At 42.3% G+C, this 19,117-nt stretch overlaps 1 protein-coding gene across 2 annotated transcripts in view; it reads right to left on the reverse strand.

Annotated features, from left to right (window-relative positions):
• Nucleotides 1-19,117, reverse strand: part of PAG1 (phosphoprotein membrane anchor with glycosphingolipid microdomains 1) — a 136,545-nt gene that overhangs the window by 51,842 nt on the left and 65,586 nt on the right. For both annotated transcript variants that reach the window (XM_026495837.4, XM_044382726.3), the window contains exon 3: nucleotides 6,069-6,161. The gene's annotated coding sequence lies outside the window, so the exon portion shown is untranslated. The remainder of the gene's footprint in view (nucleotides 1-6,068; nucleotides 6,162-19,117) is intronic.

The raw sequence follows: 19,117 nt of genomic DNA on the forward strand, positions 1-19,117 counted from the left end.
GTGTTTCCTATTTAACAAGTGATGTGCTGTTCAATTAACTCTAAATTCATTATAGAATAAAACGCATGACTTGCAGACAAGTTTTTGAAAAGACACACTGGTATATGAGATATATATCAAATATATAAATATTTTCATTTATTAGTTTCAAATATCTAAGTTCCAAATTATATTTAATATGTTATGATATCAAAATGGACAATAATTGCTTTCATTAGCTAATGTTCGGCTAGCTAACATTTTGGACAAACATACTCGACCTACGATAATTTGTGTGTTTACTTACAAAACAATGAGACCAGATAAAAAAGGTTTAGGCTGCTGTTTGCAAGCATTTCTTTGCAATAAATATGTATTTTGTCTGATATGTGTTGTCAGCTTGCCAACAGGAGTGTGAGGACATATACATTAAGGGTACAGATGATACTTATATCTAAAAAGCCGAATTGTAGGATTGTCACTACTTTTTCTTTTTTTAACATTGGATTTTATACCACAAATATTCCAAAAAGTGGATATGAAAACTTACCAAACATATTAATGTATTTAAGACGTACAGAAAGTATCACATAACAAACACCCATGTAACTACTACACAGATGAGGAAATAAAATCTCACCAACGCTACGGTAAGTGTATAAGAATTTTGGCCAGTTCTATCTGCAGCTTAGAACAACACTGATACTCCTTATGCGTCTCGTCTGCCAGGTCAGCTATCCATTATATGGATAAAGTAACAATACGTGACTAAATGCAAAAACTAATGCTAGCTGCCCTGGGCACTTACAGCATTTGAGTGACATGCTTGTTCATCTGACTGTCACTAACGGCTCTCTATACTCTAAGAAGTCCTCCAATTGTAACGTTTTCTTTAAAAATATTTCAGTAATCATTCTATTTACCAAGGCTTTGAAAAGAGGACTTGGATTTGAACCTCTACCACCCTGACAATGAGACCCCGAGGACACCTCTGATCTTGTGAAGAGACAGGCAGCCCCTGATCCAGGCGAGGATGAAGGGCGGGAAGTCAGACGTGGTGAGGGACAAGGGGATCGGCATCCTGAAAACAGAACGGATGTAATGACGCCGTACAAAGGAGGCCACGCAACTGGGCTCTGCTCTAGACACCGTCCACCTCAGCATAGCAACCCAGCCGTTGGCCTCCCATCACACAGCCCTCCAGGTTCTGGGGAATACTCCAGAGTCCGGAGAATTGGGACTCAGATACCTGCACACGCACCAAGGCAGAGCGGGTCTGCAGCACGTACTGGTTTAACGAATGAGGACGATGTAGCCGCAGCTACCTGTGAAGCGCAGTTAGGGACGGTCCAATCTCTTTGGGACCAGCCTGTCACACAGCCAACATTTCTACCTGAAAGACCAAAAGGCCACAGAATTTAAAAACTGTGGGAAAAATTTGGTCTCCAAACCGGGAACAGTTTTCTGTGCAGGAAGCATTTGTTTAGCTCAGGACCCGTTAATCACGAAGCTATGATTCTAGTTCTGTCTTCAAACTGTTTATCAAAAAGCACTGAGCAAAACTTGGTTCTTTCCTATCCACCATGAAGGCTTTCACAGAATTCGTTCTGCATACTAACCTCCCTCCTTCCTCTGTCTCTCCTACTGTGTATTCCCTATGCCTCATTTCACCCCGGCCTGTTTTTAATTTACTCTGGTCTTAATGTGCTACGTATTGTGCCTTATTCCTAAAAGCCCTTCTGGAGCCAGCTTTTCACAAAGAAGAAAACAGCTTAGAGACAATCCAGTCCTATCCTCCATATTTTACAGATGAGAAATCTGACGCGCTGAGGTCCCAACGACTACTGGCTTAAAGATGGGGTGGAATTTCGGGATCCCAAATGTAGCTAACTGATCTTTCCTCAATACCTGATTGCATTCTATGACATGTTCTGTGGTCTCTCCTTTTCTTAAGGCAGCACTGCTCAAGGGGGTGTTGCTAGACATTTCTCCCCCTCTGAGAGAATAAAACATTTAGGAAACCCTGCACTCTACATCTTGCTGTGGTGAGTCACAAGACAATTCTGAGAAACCTGCAACACATACATCAATGTAACTTCATTTAATCAATATCTGATCATAAATGAAAGATTTTTCTTTTCTCTTTCAGGAGAGCGGTAGGGAGCTGCACCCATTAACACCTCTCTCTGGGAGGTATGGGGTAAGGCAAGACCGCCCAAAGGCAGCTGTCTAAATCCTCACAGCAGGTCAGAGAGAAGGGCCAAACATCCATCTTACTGACACGATCGGCTTGAATAGTGGCTTCTCTCAGTATTGGCAAGTCCAACACCGCTGGCCTAAGGGCTGGAGCACATCGAAAGGTCCAGGACCCACCCGGTGAAAGAGGTGTTGAGGAAGAGGGAGAGCAGTGGCCCGTGGCCTTTCTCCCAGCGAGGCCAGGGTGGCCGTCCGCAGGCAGGCTGTGGGGCACGGCTCACCCTGACAGGAGGGGAGGCAGTGCCTGGAATCCTGGCTTGACCACACAGCATTAACCTGCACCCACTTTGAATCCAGAAGGACAGAAATTAAAATTCTTCTTCCCCTGATATAAACGCCAAAAGGCAAGGGGTGTATGGTTCAAAACCAGCAATGTAACACATTGTGTGTGCTTCTGGGGGAATGGCAGACCCCCAAAGGGACAGGACCATTAAGCAAGCTCTGTTTTGGGAACAGAGGTACCTGTGGTTGGGTGCACCGAGCCCTAACGCCTAGATTCCAGCGCAGACAGCCCCCGGGCACAGGCCATCCACCCTCATCATCCGTGGATCCCTGGACAAGTTACCCTCTCTGAGCTTCAGTTTCCTCTTCAGTAAAAAGGGAATCATAATAACGGTAGCAGTGGATTAAATGAGTTAATACTTAGAAAGTGCTTAGACTCCTGCTTGCCCCACAGTAAGTGCAGTTTAAGTGTCTGCTAAATAAAAGTGTTGTTAAGCGTTTACTCCAATTTCCCTCTACTGGTGTATGCTTCCTTTCCCAATAGACAAAGATGAGCTGTAACTGGTGAAATGAGCCCTTTGCAACTCCTCATTTTAAGACAAGGATAGTCCTTGTGTCCTAGTGACAAGGATGTGAATGAAGCCAGCCGAGGCGATGATTCTGCCTCTAGAGGTGCACCCATGGACTTTGCAGTGAGCTGCCACTGCGTTCTGGCAGGCGGAGGTCCAGGCTCTGCAGAGTGGGTGTCACCGGCGCATGCTAATGCTCAGGCCTGCAGTACGCTGGTTACCGGGGTCCCAGCAGCACAGGGACAAGAAGGCAGGACGGGAGACGGGGCTGCCAAGTCACAGACGGGCCAGCAGTTACCCCGCCAACTGTCTCCTGAGGCTCCTTGATCATTCCCCCCCCCCGCCCCCCGGCCGCGCCTCCAAGGGGCCCCTGCAGCAGCAGTTGGGACTGGCCCCACCTCTGCCTTACCTCCCTTAGTAGCCCCTAACGTGGCTGTTAAAAATGATAAAACAAAAACTACTTTTAAAACAGACAAAATAAATGTACCAATATATTGAAGCAATGAAGGGAAACAGTTTTGTATCATCTTGGTTAGTTTTACTTGGTTCCTTTGGTATTTACTTGAAAATACCATCATCTATATTTTACCTATTTTTAAGAGATTATACAAACACATCTTCAAAAACACATTTTAAAAGACTGAGAAATTTAAAAACTAAGCAGATAATGTACCTGAACGATGTCATAAGTAGCAGAGTAAAAGATCTGCTTGAGGTGCCTGAGGCCGATCCTTATATAGGTTACATAAAAAGCCGAGAAGGGTTTGCAATAATCTAACGAGCGACTGTATATCGACAGCATCACAGGTGTGATTTTAGAAATCTTGTAATTTACATGATATAGTTCTTACAAAAATATACAGGGAGTTCTTCTTATAATACCAGCCAAGACTGGGGAATATGAGAAATCTCTCTCGGAGCACAAGGACGAGGGGCCCTTGAACTTGGCTGGGAACGGCCCCAGCACACCTGCTCTTGGAGCTCCCCAGCCTAGCTCATGTGCTCTGTGCACACAGCAGCCCGAAGCCTGACAACATCTCTTTCTGCTCTAGTGAGAAATGCACGTGCGCACACGTGAAGTCCCCAGACACCTGGGGCTACTGGCGACCATCACACCATGCAGTTCCTCTGAGGGGGGTGGGGTGCGGGAGTAGCGGGGAGGCGGGGTGAATGGGGATAGGAAGCAGAAACACCGGGCCTCAGTCTCGCTTTACACTTCTGCCAGTTCAGTTTCCAAGGCAGGGTCTGCACACTGCTTTGAACCTTCCCTTTGACAGTTGTGACTTTAAAGCTCTGGACATTTGAGGCATGGCGCCCTCTTGCACCGTCCCTAGCAGTGGACTTCTTACCTCCAAGCACATCGTTTAACGTGTCTTTTCTCTCTTGCCTAATTAGGCAGCTCACATTTGCGTCTGTGAATCGCCAGAGGAGAGGAGGTGCGTCGGCTGCTTTTCATTTATACTGCCGCGAATACTAATGCACAGGGAGCGATCTCCAAGCAGGTCTGCTGGGTTTATAAACTTCATGATTGTAATTCTTGTTTCTACAGTGTTGAGATAGGCACACTGCTGTCTTAAAGCCTTTTTCATGTAACACATGCATAATGCAAGGTCAAGAAAACTATCCCTTAAAGGAAAACTATTTCCCTAAATTATGACTTGCATCTACAGTAATGAGAAGCTACTAAGATATATTTTTAAAAAAATCTCTAAGCTGATCTATTGCTTCGGATTTTGAGATTCTCCACCGCTGCTTTCTCATTCTGTATGCACGGCACAGATTCCTGCCAAGCCTATTACAGTGAACAAACAATGTCTTCTCTGTCAGAACAGACAATGAATAGTATCACCAAATTCTCCTCTAATGTACAGCCTCCATTTCCCCCACCCAGCCCCTTCAGAAAAGAACAACCAGGATGAGGACAGATGAGGAAAACATCACTCGCCCCTTGCCAATCTGAAAGTGCATTCTAGTGAGCTAAGGACTAAGTCATGTCAGCCATATATTAACTGCTAAACAGAGCAAGCTGACACGTTTATTTTCTTTTAAATTGGATCGTATATTTTTGCATTTCTGTGGGTTGTGAACATGGGTATCTTTATCAGGAAGGAAGGAGGCGTTTTATCAGATATCATTTCAGGGCTTTGCAAAAACGGCTTTTGGCTACAGACTAAGCAGCAACAGGGGAACTTTATAGAAATGACACAGCAATTTGTGTTAAAATATCGGCAGCCCATTCATGAACGCTAAAGCGGACTCTGAATTCAGCTGCTTCTGTTAAGTCTTTATTCCTGCTAAGCTCATGATCCAAAGAAAGCACCCAGAGTTACTCCTCTGAAACATACAGTATGACGCTTGACAGACTCCTCTTTGAGGGGTCTCTCTCCTTTTCTCTCTCTCTCTCTCATATTCATGTTCTCTCTCTCACACGGACGCCCTCTCTTCCCCCCAGAAGAGGCATTAAGGATATGATTTTCCAAAACAAGAACTTCATGAAGTATTGGTCACCAACCAACCACAGCCTTACTTAGTAGGTATTTTCATGAGAGGAGAACATGGATTTCTTTAAAATCTCCCACATCTGTAAGTCTTAGTTGGTGTACAATACTATGATTCTGTTTTCTTTCCCTTTGTGACATGAATATAGCCTATATTTTATTGTAACTTCTAAGAAGAACTGCACCACGCTTTCCCCATAGAAGACAAAAATGCTATTTTTATAATCAAACCACACTGGCTATTGTTTTCATGAATGCCGGAGAGAGATTAACACGAAGAAAAAAGTACCGCCTCCCCTTTCCTCCTTTGCTCCCACACATTTGTAGTAGGATTCCGCGAGCTCCCGGATCCTGACGGCATTCTCTGGGGAACACACCGAGGAGAGACTGCAGGAGAGCCCCGCTGTTCTGCTCTCTTCTCTCCCTCCCTCCCTGGCAGGACTCTAGCCTTGTGTTAGACTGAACGATCAAGCCCGTGGGCAGCACCACTGCAGTCTGCAAATTCTCATGAGGGGCCCCCTTATTGTACAACGGTAATATTTACCTTGGAGAAATGTTTGTCCAAATAAGTAATCAGGGTTCTGGCAGTGGACTCCCTTTGAAATGTGGTGGTGAGAGTCCTCTCTTCCTTCTTGGCCTGTAACCAAAGAGAAAGAAAATTAGGGGAGAAAAAGGCAGATGGATACAGACTGTGAAAGATACTTGACCAGTTCATTGTGAAAACATGAGCAAATTCAGGCCAAACACTGAGCTTTTTATTCCTTCCTGAGCAAAGCAAGCTGCAAAGTCGAGGAAAAACGACAAATCGTAGTAAATAAAGGAAAAACGATCTCCCACGTAACAGTCAAGGTCTGATCAAACACCCATCGATTTACTTGCTCTTTCCACATTTTTCCTAATATGAAAAATAAACCTATGTGTTATTGCAGTTAATATTAAAATTCAAGTATCTGTTACCTGAATTTGGGATAAAACGAGTGCTGTATTTGAAGAGTATTTATGCTTTTAAATAAAGTAAGCTGTGATTTAATTATGAGACTGTCTTAGTAAAAGGAGCATCTTCAGGGCGCCTGGGTGGCTCAGTTGGTTCAATGTCTGACTCTTGATCTTGGCTCGGGTCATGATCTCAGGACGGTGAGATCTGAGATCAAGCCCTGCGTCAGGCTCCGCACTGGGTGTAGAGACTCCTCGAGATTCTCTCTCTCCCTCTCCCTCTGCAATCTGACCCCCCCCACCCCCACCCTGTGTGTGCTCTCTCTCAAATAAATCTTAAAAAAAAAAAAAAAAAGAGCATCTTCAGTACAGCATGAACTGCGTGACCTAAATGACATGCAGATCTCCTGGTCCCACGTTGTTCCTTCACCCGCCCACTGTGTGAATGAGGAAGATGTGCAGGAACGGAAGGGATGATGGGGATGCCTTCCCTTCATTTCCCTCCTGATCCATCAGCACCCCTCCCTCCCATCCCATCCATGGTTTTGCTCTAGTTTTGGTGCCCAGGCTTTCCTCCATCCCCCTTTCCTCTCCACGTCTCTTCCCATCTCCTAACAAATATCTCCTGTACTGAACCTCTGTTTGACATAAGGCACCATAATAAGTGCAGTGTGGGAGGGAGTAGGGGAGAGGGATGGAATGAATGAATGAAGGCGCTTACACCCCAAGGGGAATATCCTAGCTGTTAACTAAGATTCAGAATTTCTCAATTACTTTAACAGACTGAGATACAATTCCTGATTTGAATATAAAAAACTGAGTACAACACGAGCCTTCTAGATTTGCATCTAGTGATGTTCTATTATTAGGACCACATATGATCACCTTAGACTGTATGTTGCCTTCTTCCACAGCAGAGCCAGCAGATTATTTATGCTGCCTCGAGGCGCATCTACTGTCTCCCTGACAGTCACCAAGGGGGACATGGCCGCCTTTTGTTCGCCACCGCATTCAGCTATTATTATTTTCTTTTCTTTAATAAGTCTAAAAAGACCAGAATAAGACACACAATCGTGGGCTGTCTTCTTCTGACCCGACTCCAGGTCTTTCCACTGTCAATCACGCAAACTAAAAGGGCAGGGCGGCTTCCACTGGGTGAGGGCTTGAGAGACAAGAGCCTTTCCCAAACCACCTTTCGCTCTTTCATCAGATTTTAAAACAAACCTCCTCCTGAAACCCTGCCATGCAGACATATTTAGATGTGGATTCCAACTGTAAACATCTCCACTTCCCCATGTCATCATGCTCGGTCCCAGAGAACTTTCCTGAATTTGTTAGAAATAGAAGATTGGATTATCTAAATCAAACTGCTGCCGTCAAAAAAAAAAAAAAAAAGATATTTTTCTTAAAATACCAAATCTTATTAATATGTATTAGAAATAATATGTTTGCATATGCTTTCCCTATTACTAGATGGGAGTAAAGAGTCTAATTTGAAAATTGAGCACATAACTTGACTGTTATTCTAATAACATAAAAGTTGTACATAATTTTGCATTTTTGGAATATGCATTTCATGCCAAAAATATTTCAAAGAAACAAGGTAATCAGGACAGTGTGGTACTGGAATAGGATAGACATATAGATCAATGCACTAGAATGCACCATCCAAAAGTAAACCTGTATATCTATGGCCAATTAATTTTTGACAAGGGTGTCAAAGCTGTTCAATGGGGAAAAACAGTCTTTCAACAGAAAAAATCTAGGACAACTGGATAGCCACATGCCAAAGAATGAAGTTGCATCCTCAACTCAGACCATACAAAAACTGACTCAGAATGAATCAAACCCTCCATTTTAAAGCTAAAACAACAAAACCCTTAGAAGAAAGCATAGGAATAAATAAATCTTCATGAGCTCAGATTTGGCAGTGGAGTTTTATATATGACACCAAAGGCACAAGCAACAAAAGAAAAAAATAGATACACTGGACTTGATCAAAATTAAAGACATTCGTGCTTTAAAGGACACTATTAAGAAAGTGAAGACAACCCAAAGAATGGGAAAAATATGAGTAAAGCATATCTGATAGAGGCCTTTTATCTAGAATATATACAGAACTTCTATAACTCAATAATGAAAAGACAACCCAATCAAAACTAGGCAAAAGATCTAAATAGACATTTCTCAAAATAAATACACAATGGCCAATGAGCACATGAAAAGATGCTCAGCATTATTAGTTATCAAGGAAATGCAAACCAAAACCACAATGAAATGAGATGCCACTTCATCCCCCATAGAATGGCCATAATCAAAAAGTCTACATGGTAACAAGTGTTGGTAAGGATATGGAGAAATTAGAACCCTCCATATCCTGCCAAGGGAAATGTAAAATGGTACAGTCACTTTGAAAACAGCCTCGTTCTTCTTCCAAAAGTTAAACAGACGAGTTACCACTGGACCAAGTAATTCCACTCCTAGGTATGTACCAAGGGAAATGAAAACATACGTTCACACAAAAACTTGTGCATGGGTGTTCATAGTGGCATTATTTTAATAGTCCCAAAGTGGAATGGGACAAATATCCACCAACTGGGGAATAAACAAACAAAATGGGGTATATCCATATATATCCACATATGGATATATATATATCTATATACCCCATAAAAATATTATGTAGCCAATAAAATGGAATGAAGCACTGAGTCATGTTACAATATGGATGAACCTTGGAAATATGCTAGCCTTGTGAAAATATGAACCTTGAAAAAAGCTAGTCACACAAAAAGCCAAATACTCTATAATTCCATTTATGTGAAATGCCCAAAAAGGGCAATTAGATAGAAACAGAAAGTAGATTAGTGGTTGCGTAGGGCTGCAGGAGACGGGGATGATAGCTAAGGGGGGCAGAGCTAAGGGGACCGTGGGATGGTTGGACAACTCTGTGAATACACTAAACACCATTAAATTGTCCACTTTAAATGGGTGAATTGTATGGCATGTGAATTCTATCTCAATAAAGCTGCTACCAAAACTAAACTCCAAGAAATGTGAACATTATAATGTCTGCCATTTTCCAGATCAGTTTGAAAGAAATATGGCAAACCCAGCTGTGAGTCTGGCTGGAATCACTGGGGTCATCAGCATGAAGCAGGATCACCAGGTTCCATGGCCAGCTATCAGGTTCGGAGTGAGACAACCAGGCCATCATTCTGCATGGACCAAGTGCCTGTTTCAGATCCCCTTTCACGCTTGTGACCATCTCTAAGAGTAGACAGCAGTTAGTCACTGCAAACGATGACTGACCCAATCAAATAGAAATCCTATGCTTTCTATATTGCTTTCCTTTTCCACTAAATGGAATTGTAGGACTTGTGAAGCGAGGTGTCTACTCCAATATGGCCACCCCTCACTGCATATACTATGTCAGTGGAATGCCAAATTCACGGTGTGTCTTCCATACCTAGTTCACTGACAGAGTTTTCATTAGGACTGTTAGCACGTCCTTAACACAGATGATGACATTCGTAAGAAGGCTCAAACAAGTGAACTCTGATAATTCATGATACATTTTGCCTGCTAACCTGAAGGCTTATTCTAGCTAAAGCCACTCAGAAAAACTGACATAGAGTTCAATTTCTGGGCCACTGGGACCCTGAGGGCTGGGTTATGCACCTGACAGATGGCCTGACCCAACCCCCAGCTGGCATTGCTGAGAAGAGGTGTAGGAAGAGGAGTGGTTTTTTCCTGTTTTTCTCTTTTGTTTTGTTTTTTAAGTTATGCCCTTAGAGTCCCTTCTAGGGAAATAGTGATGATAGTGACAGCATATCCTCCTGCTATCTGGGTAGATAAATACAGGGACTCGGTAGCACAGACTTGAGCAATCCAACTCCAAATTCACGTTTGACTTTGAAAAACTATACTTGGAGTCAGGTTATCCGCTCACTGTGAGACCAGAATCAATGCTCACTTAAGGATTTTCAAATTTAAAAGAAACTTAAAGGTGATCTACACATCAACCCCACTTGATACTTGAACCCTCTCTACAGTGTCTGTGACCTCCAGGTTGTAAGTACAATAATGAAAGGACTTGGTTAAACATAACAGTTAAAAGTACTGAGCACAGAATGAATCACAGTGCCTAATATATAATAATCATTGAATATTTATTCACTGATTGAGTGAATTAATTTAAAAAAAATCAGAGTAGATTTGAGGATATTGCTATAATTAAGCTGCTCTCCCTGGCAGTCCCTGAAGACAAGGAAAGGAGCAGGATCGCAGGTCACTCATGATCGGCGTGGGACCACAGCAACATATCACACATACAAACACCACCCAACCAAATACTATCTTTTATCCACGTTGCAATGGAAACAAACCAATAAACAAAACTTAGATCTGCTAATCAAGCCTATGCCAGAATCCCTTCCATAATGAAGGGCTCCCAGAAAGAATTTGTTTCTGTCTTTGGCAAATGCTGTTAGATTTGAGCTGGGGTAAGGAAGGTTCTTTTTCACCCAGTGACTTAGTGGCCTCAACCTCGTTGGAGTCTTGGTTCTAACTTCTAGGGCCATACAGAACAAGTCCAGTAATTTCCCTACATGGCAACCTTTCAAATACTCAATGACACCTATTTAAAGAAGTTCCTCTTCTCCTGCCCTTGAGGTTCCCCTTCTTCATTCCAAAGAAAATAGTTCTGGGTACCAGCTACCCTAACTCAAAAAAGCACATAGGCTGGAAGAAGAAGAGAGCTAGAACTCTCAAGAGCAGAGCAGGCTGAGAGCCCATTCCAGCTGCAAAGCCCAACTTAGGGGAGTGGCTCAGTCACCAAGCACAACGTCCAGTGGACAAAGGTAACCTTGATCTGATTTAGGAAACAGTACTTATGAGGGTTTTGATGATGGTGCTAGGAGAATTCTTGTGGACCAGGTATCACAGGGAGGCCAAGCTATCAACAGGGAGCAAGAACAGGCTGGTGAACTCGGGACAGTGGTCCCTTATTGTCCTGGGGTCTAATCACAGCTGCATAATTTGGCCACTGGGCAGTCATTCAGGGTAAGAGCCACAATTTCTTGAGAAAATCTCCTGGCAGGATCAAGACAGACCACGGTACCCAAAATAGATACTCAGTCCCAGACTAGAAGTAAGAGAAAGAGCTGAAACTTAGAAGGTCAATGAGTGAGTACCATGGGAATCTGGATGTCATTCCTGGGATAGGAGATCCTACACCTGGGTGGCAAGAAAGGCCACTTGGGATGCAGCATTGGTCATCCCAGTGGTCAGCACTGGGGCAATACCATTCTCAGCTTGGGAGATTACAACTCAACCAACAATTCAGCCAGTGCTGAGCAAGACCGTACTGTGGGCGAGGCATGGAAAGATCACAATTAGTGATGTGTTCCACTGCCTTGCGGACTAGGTTTAAACATCCTCAGTGATGTTTCCTGCTTCAGTGAGAGCAAGCTCAGCCTTGTGGGGGGGGGGGGGCAAGATGATGCATGCGAGAGGAACAAGTGGGGAAGAAGTGGGGGAGGAGGCATGCTGGGGGCCAATGCTTTTGTTTTTCGTTGTTTTCTTCCAAATGACGAAGCTCAAAGGCACTTCTCCGGAGGAAGTTGCACTTGGTCAGTGAGGAAGAGAACAGGACACTTACTTGTGTCCGTGCATATTCTACAGTCTTATTTAGAAAACCTGTCATCACAGAAGCTTTTTTCACCAGCTACATTAGACTGTCGTGATATATGAATCTTAGACGACTAAAACAAAATCTAACTTTCTTTCAGATATGATGTTACTAAGCCAAATCTCTCCTACTGTCGTTTTGCAATTTAATTGGTGGTGGTGATGGTGAAGTGCTTACGCCATCCCCGTGCCATTTCTGCCTCTTAGATCTGGGTCATTGCATTAAATGTCAAGATGTTCTTGAATTCTCTCTCTCTCCTTTGTTATTACATTAGCCATCTCTCCCAGCTTTGGGCCATGCATTTGTACAGCTGTACCCAAGTGAAGCCTACTGTCGACTAGGACAGGATTGGGTTCAAATACCAGAAACTTTCTCTAGGAAAAGAGCAATTTATACATCAGTTCCCTCTGGATATACACACCAAACCAGTTATTAATCTAGCTAATTACACATACCTCCTATTTGTCCAAATGATAAATGTTAGCAATTTGATATACTTTGGGTATTAAAACCCACAAATATATGTATAAACTAATGCATGCTATTTCTTATTAATCCAACTGAATTCTATGATGGGTTTAGTAAATTGTAAATATAACGGAGATCAATCTCAAAGCACAGACATTGCCTTCCATTAAGAGTTTAAATTCAGTCCTTCACTACAATCATGCAAGAAAATATTACTGAATATGCTCAATGGTATAGAATTAAAAGGGTGGCTAAAGCCAACGCATCTGAGTTATGATGTCCTGAACAATACTGGAACACCGTAATTTACAACGGATGCGTCTTCCTCCCTCATCCCAGGATTCTCGACTTTCTGGGCTGCACCTCTCCCCTAGCTAAGCTCCCTTGTGTTTTCTGGCCATTTTTTCTTGCCAGCTTTCCCAGCTGTGCCTCCTGTCTCTTCCACCCCTCAGCTGTTTTAGCTCACACTTCTAGCCTTCCCGGGATTCTCGGTGTGAACGGTTCTAGTTTTCATGCCATCTGATGTCTCCTGCCCCATTTCTCACACGCTCTAACAGCTGAAATCCTTGATGTAGGCGAAGCAACAGTCCATTAAGAAAAGAGTATTTTCAGGGAGTTAATTTTCTTGGCTGAGAACAGAAAAATGGAAGAGGCAGGGAAAAGAAAGTTCAGAGGTGACAAAGAGAGGCCACTATGAAGATAAGATGAAAGCCAAAAAAAAAAAGGAAATCAAAAATTTTTAGGCATCAAAAAGATGTAAGTATGACACTGGGAAAATAATTCTTTCTGAAAATCCTCTTAAATGGTGTGGTTTAATAAAAATAATCCCCTTTCCAAGGAGAACATATTTTTCTTGAATTCTGGGGAGCTGATGATAAAAATCCTTTAGGCATGTATCCTCATACTATCTACAATATACAGGACCCAGATAAGCATAGATACAGTTATAATACACACACCGAGTTATTAACAAATCACATTTCATTAGCCAAAACCTTCTTTTTGTAAGAATGTTACCTGGAAAGAGGCCTAAAATGACAGTATTTCCTAAGCCTTATCTGTAAGCATGCACTTAGACTTGAATTCCTTGCAGTTTCAATATTAACAGAGAAAAAAATCAAAATGACTAAAGTGCTCAACAGGAAAGAGAATCCTTTCTTCCTGGCAAAAGACAGAATAGTTTACAATATGCAAATTCAAGGTACTTAAGTAAAGTTGCATGCTTCTCAGACACCAAAACATAAAGCAAGGCAGCACAAACACAAACAATAAAAAGATGAACTTTGGGACTTAAATGTTACTTTAGTGAACAGAAAATACATAAATTGACTCCTCTACTTACGTGTTAATGAATTGGTAGTAAAATAAATATTTAAAAACATCCTCCTTTAGGCAATATAAATAGACAAGATAATAAACAGGGCAATTGGGGCACCTGGGTGGCTCAGTCCATTAAGTGTCCGATTCTGATTCTTTTTTTCGGCTCAGGTCATGATCTCAGGCTCATGATCTTATGGTTGTGAGATGGAGCCCCATTTCAGGAGCAGGGACTCCCTGCTCAGTGGGGAGTCTGCTTGAGAGTCTCTCTCTCCCTCTCCCTCTTTCTCTTCCCCTCCTACCCCATGCTTGTGCGTGCGCTCTCTCTCTCTCAAAATAAAGAAATAAATCTTTAAATAAACAAACAGGGCAATTAAAGAGATATTCATTCCCTTACTCACCATTCAGTGTTATTTCCTTGTTAAAAACAGAAAATAAACACTACTTCAGTCCCTTCCACTCTATTTTATCTGGGAAGCTGTCTTTGGAATAGAATTTAAGCTGCCATTCAATCAAGCCTATAGCTTTGGCTTGTCTTCGTCTCTTGGTGGGTACCTAACTGGGCAGCCACTTGGCACACCTCCCTGTCTATCACAGAGCCTCAGATGAGCCTTTAGATATTTCCCAGTGAGGGGTAATTTCTGTTTTCTCTGGTCCTGGGATCACCAAGGGATAGTGGGGCTGGAGTGTCCCTGATCACGGAGCTTTCCTGGAAGTTGTCTGCATGGGTGTGTATGTATGGGGTGGGGGTACAGGTACCTTCCCCAGGAAGCTGAGGAAGGTGTGGGGACAAATGCTAACTTGAAGTTTGCCCAAGTACGCTTTTGAGAAACCCCCAAATTCACAGACATCTAGTCACTGTTAGAAGTCCCAGCTGCAGACTGTGGAGGAAGCTCAGGATAGAAAGAGAACCCCTCTCCCCACCTTAACCCCTCCCACTTTAGGTTCCTCAGAAGTGGCTGCTTTTGTTTGTGCTACGAGGCAATGGCTCTGCTGGTGGGGTCAAAAAGGGGGATGCATTTAAACTCTGGTTGTTTTCCTGGCAGCTTTCCACATTATTAGAGATTGTTGTCTATAAGGTGTCTGAGTTTTGGAGGAATGTGTAGGGGTGTGTGTGTGTGTGTGTGTGTGTGCACGCAGGCACCCTGGAGGTGGGCAGGCTGGCATTTTGTATATGGATCTTATGTCCCAAGTAATTTCATAGTGCCCCCTTCTTTCTATATACGTATATACATGCATGTGTATTACAAACTATATATCCATCTCTATATATGTATATAAATGGAACATATATTTTATATATGTAGTTAGAATATACACACTCATACACATTTAACCTCTTCAACATGAGACTTTCAACACTGCCTGTGGATATCACATCCGTAACTGTGCCACGATATCACACTCTTGCAGCCATTCTCTTATGAATTAAGGCTAGTTTTATGAAATGCTATCGTACGTATGACATTTCAATCATTTCTCTGATGGAAAACAACTGCTAAATGACCAAAGTTGAACTTTAGAGAAATTCTGAGACACTCAGTGAAATGTAATGCTCAGTATCCCAAAGAAAGTAAAGGAGATTCATTTGAATGAAAATAACGCATGACCTGATAATGTGTTGTCAATGCTCGGTACATATTCACTCTATTATCATTTGTAAGACACGGTGTGTTCAGCAGAACTGAAGGTATCATCATGGACTCCCGCCTACTGAGCTGCATCTTCTCGGCAGGGTGGCTACATTTGGAATCCTGCACCTTGCATGTGTGAGGACATGGCTGTGTGCTACCTTTTTGAGCCTATTATGGGTTGAATTGTGTCTTCCCCAAAGTTCCTATGTCAAAATCCTGATGAATGTAACCTTACCTGGAAATGGGATGATCACAGAATTAGTTGCAATGAAGTCAGAATGGAGAAGAGTGGGCTCCTGATTCTAATATGATTGGTGTCCTTATAAAAGGGAGGAAATTTGAAAACAGAGAAACACGTAGGGAAAATGCCCTGTGAAGACAGAATTTACGCAGCCACGGTCCAAGGACATATCAGCAGCCAAAGAGAGGTCTGGAATAGACCTTTTCTTGCACCTTCAGAAGGACACCACCTTGCCAACACCTCAATCTTATGCTTCTAGCCTCCAGAACTGTGAGATGATAAATTTCTGACATTTAATCCACCCTACAGAAAGCACCTTTATATATGGTGGTACTTTATTATGGCAACCCTAGGATACCAGTACAGAGCCAGTGGATGGAAAAAACGGTCAAGTTCTCTAACATTGGAGTCCTGACTTAAAGGCACAGAGATGAGGATAAACAAAGCAAGGGTTATTACTCTGCATTTCTCCTATTAAGAAAGAAGGTTTACACATCAATCAGCTGCTATCTTGGAGTTGTTTCTTAATTATATAAATTTAAGTGAACACTGAAATAGCAGGGAGGTTAACATAATTCATGATACAATCTCAAAGAGGGAATCTGTATTTTTAAACACTGTTTTCAGTAATCGATTAAGGGTAAAACTACCAAAACAACATGAAGTAGAATTAAAGAAAAAACTTTCAATAATCCTTTTTTTTGTTTGTTTGTTTTTTAACTGTGAGGGAAGTTTTGAAAGGACTCCTTAAGAATTTGGACTGATCAAAACTCCTAAGGAATTTTTCACTTTATTGGGACATATTATATTTAGATTGACATAACATATCATTTCATTTTTTTCCAACTCCTCTTGCTTAATTTATTCTCTTCTTGGTCACTGAAAAGTCACTCAAAATTCAGGCTTAAAAGTCTGCCCTGGTTCCCCTTCCAGCGTTCTGTTCGGCACTTGTGCCTATTTCAGAGCTGAACTAATACAATTTTATTTTATTTTATTTTATTTTATTTTATTTTTTTTTAAGATTTTATTTATTTATGTGACAGAGAGACAGCCAGCGAGAGAGGGAACACAGCAGGGGAGAGGGAGAGGAAGAAGCAGGCTCCCAGCGGAGGAACCCGATGTGGGACTCGATCCCGCAACGCCAGGATCACGCCCTGAGCCGAAGGCAGACGCTTAACGACTGCGCTACCCAGGCGCCCCATGAACTAATACAATTTTAGAGCTAAAACCAAACCCACAATATGTCAGCTCAACTCATTTTAGCCATAAGGAAAGCAATGCCCAGCTGTGATCACACAGCTCCTTAGGGGCTGAGCCACGAACAGAACACAGGCCACTTTTCATTCTATACCTTTTGCTCTATGGCGGTGGCTTCATGTATGTGACCTGTGTATGTTTTCCCTGATCCGCTGATTTGGCTTCAGGGTTGGTGCCTTTTTTCTTTTTTTTTTTTTTAATCTCATCCAAAGATTCTGCTACACTGCCCTATCCAGAACAGGCATACCAAAATGCCTGTTTAAATAGGTACTATTTATGATATAGCCAAGTTTCTGCAATAAGACACTAGAGGTCATAGTACTGACTGTCCTTGAGCATACTGTTAGGTTTTAAAGTCTCTTCACTTAATATCTAGGACTTATTTCCACAGGCCTGCTCATATAACTAATGGGCATTTATTTTCTTCATTGTTTTGATTTCCAGACTAATGGCATTTTATGTGGGCCACAGGATCTGGGCTCTGGTACTGCGGCCCTTTGTCTGTCAGGTCGAAGAAGGAACACAAGCCCATCTAACTGACCAAGTGAAAAGCGGAAAGGGAAGAAAAAAAATGAGAGAAAAAGAGAAAAAAACCCGGGCTTTAAAGATGTGAACTCCCTTGCACAAAGACACAATTTCTATTATAGTTTGTAAAAATCACCAGAAAACAAATGCTCCCAGAGGTTGTATCTTAGCATGTAACACAGAAAGAGCTAAGAGCAATTTCCATATCAATCTGCCCAAATGGAGGAACTGGTGTCATCTAAGCAGCCTAGAAAGAAACAAAACATCCTCTAAATCTAACTGTAAGAGCCAGAAGCAAGAAATACAGAAGCAGCTTCCCCACTGCAGAATTACTTTTTTTTTTTTTTTTTGGTCTCCATCAACAGGTGTTGCCATGGTAACTATCCTGTAGTTAAGAAACAGTAGAGGTAAGGAAATCTATACAAAACCACTATAGAGGAAAGAATAAGAAAGGTGTGCTGTAGCTAAACCTCAGACCTAATAGAACGAGCAACCAGAGACTTGCTCTGCCATTATCGGATCTTTATGTTTTGAAAGGGATGCTGTAGGGGAGACAGGGTCTCAGCCCAGGAGCGTGGTCCTTGGAGGAGCCAGGCAACTCTCAGTGGGGGGCTGTTGTGGACCTCAATTTACTGCAGGTGCCAATTTCCATTTTCACTCCCGTGTACATTGTAGCTTTCTAAAGACTTTGAGGGGAAGATTGCAGCTGAGTAGTGTCATGTCTGGAGATTCTAAAAAGTGAACATCTATTAGTGAATGATTTCCTTACTATACTTCTCCCTCTTGCAGGTAATCTGTATGGTGATAATTTCTTTGCTTTCTCCTCTCAGATGGAGAAGCTGGGTTTGCATGCTATAAATCAGTGAAACAGTTAACAGCTATTTCTTCATCTGGACAAATATCACCAAAATCTGTAGCCCTAGTACCGGGAATATCTCAGAGCCTGGCTAAAACAGAACCCATTTCTACGGTCCTTCTTTCACTGCTCACAGCTTATGATTGCAACCCATGTGTTTAGCATCATGAATGATGAAACAATTGTTTCTGGAATTAAATTCTACATTCTTATTTTGTAAGCTATTGTTGGTTAGCCCCTGCAAAAGGGCACAATCTATCCCCTTTTCCTTACCAAGCACTTTGTTGTTGCCCAAAGGACTATTCCACTCAATAAGTGACATGAATTAATATACTTTGCTAACTTCTGTGATTCTTCAAAGTTAGGACAGCTGACAACACAAGTTTTTGAAGGATAATGTCTGGAAGGTTTAGCCTGAGAGACAAATCAGTATAGTATCTGGAATGTCAGACACAAGAGTGTTGTACAGAAAAGATAGCTGAGATGTTAGTGGATATGCTCTGAGACCTAACTACTTCTCTTGCCCATTTCTGAGACTCAGTGCTCCTTTATTTGTGATTTTATTTGTTTGTGAGAGACAGAAAGAACACAAGCAGGGGGAGTGGCAGGCAGAGAGAGAAGCAGGCTCCCCGCTGAGCAGGGAGCCTGCTGCGGAACTCGATCCCAGGAC

This window comes from Ursus arctos, unplaced genomic scaffold (genome assembly GCF_023065955.2).
Source record: "Ursus arctos isolate Adak ecotype North America unplaced genomic scaffold, UrsArc2.0 scaffold_6, whole genome shotgun sequence".
Taxonomy (NCBI): domain Eukaryota; kingdom Metazoa; phylum Chordata; class Mammalia; order Carnivora; family Ursidae; genus Ursus; species Ursus arctos.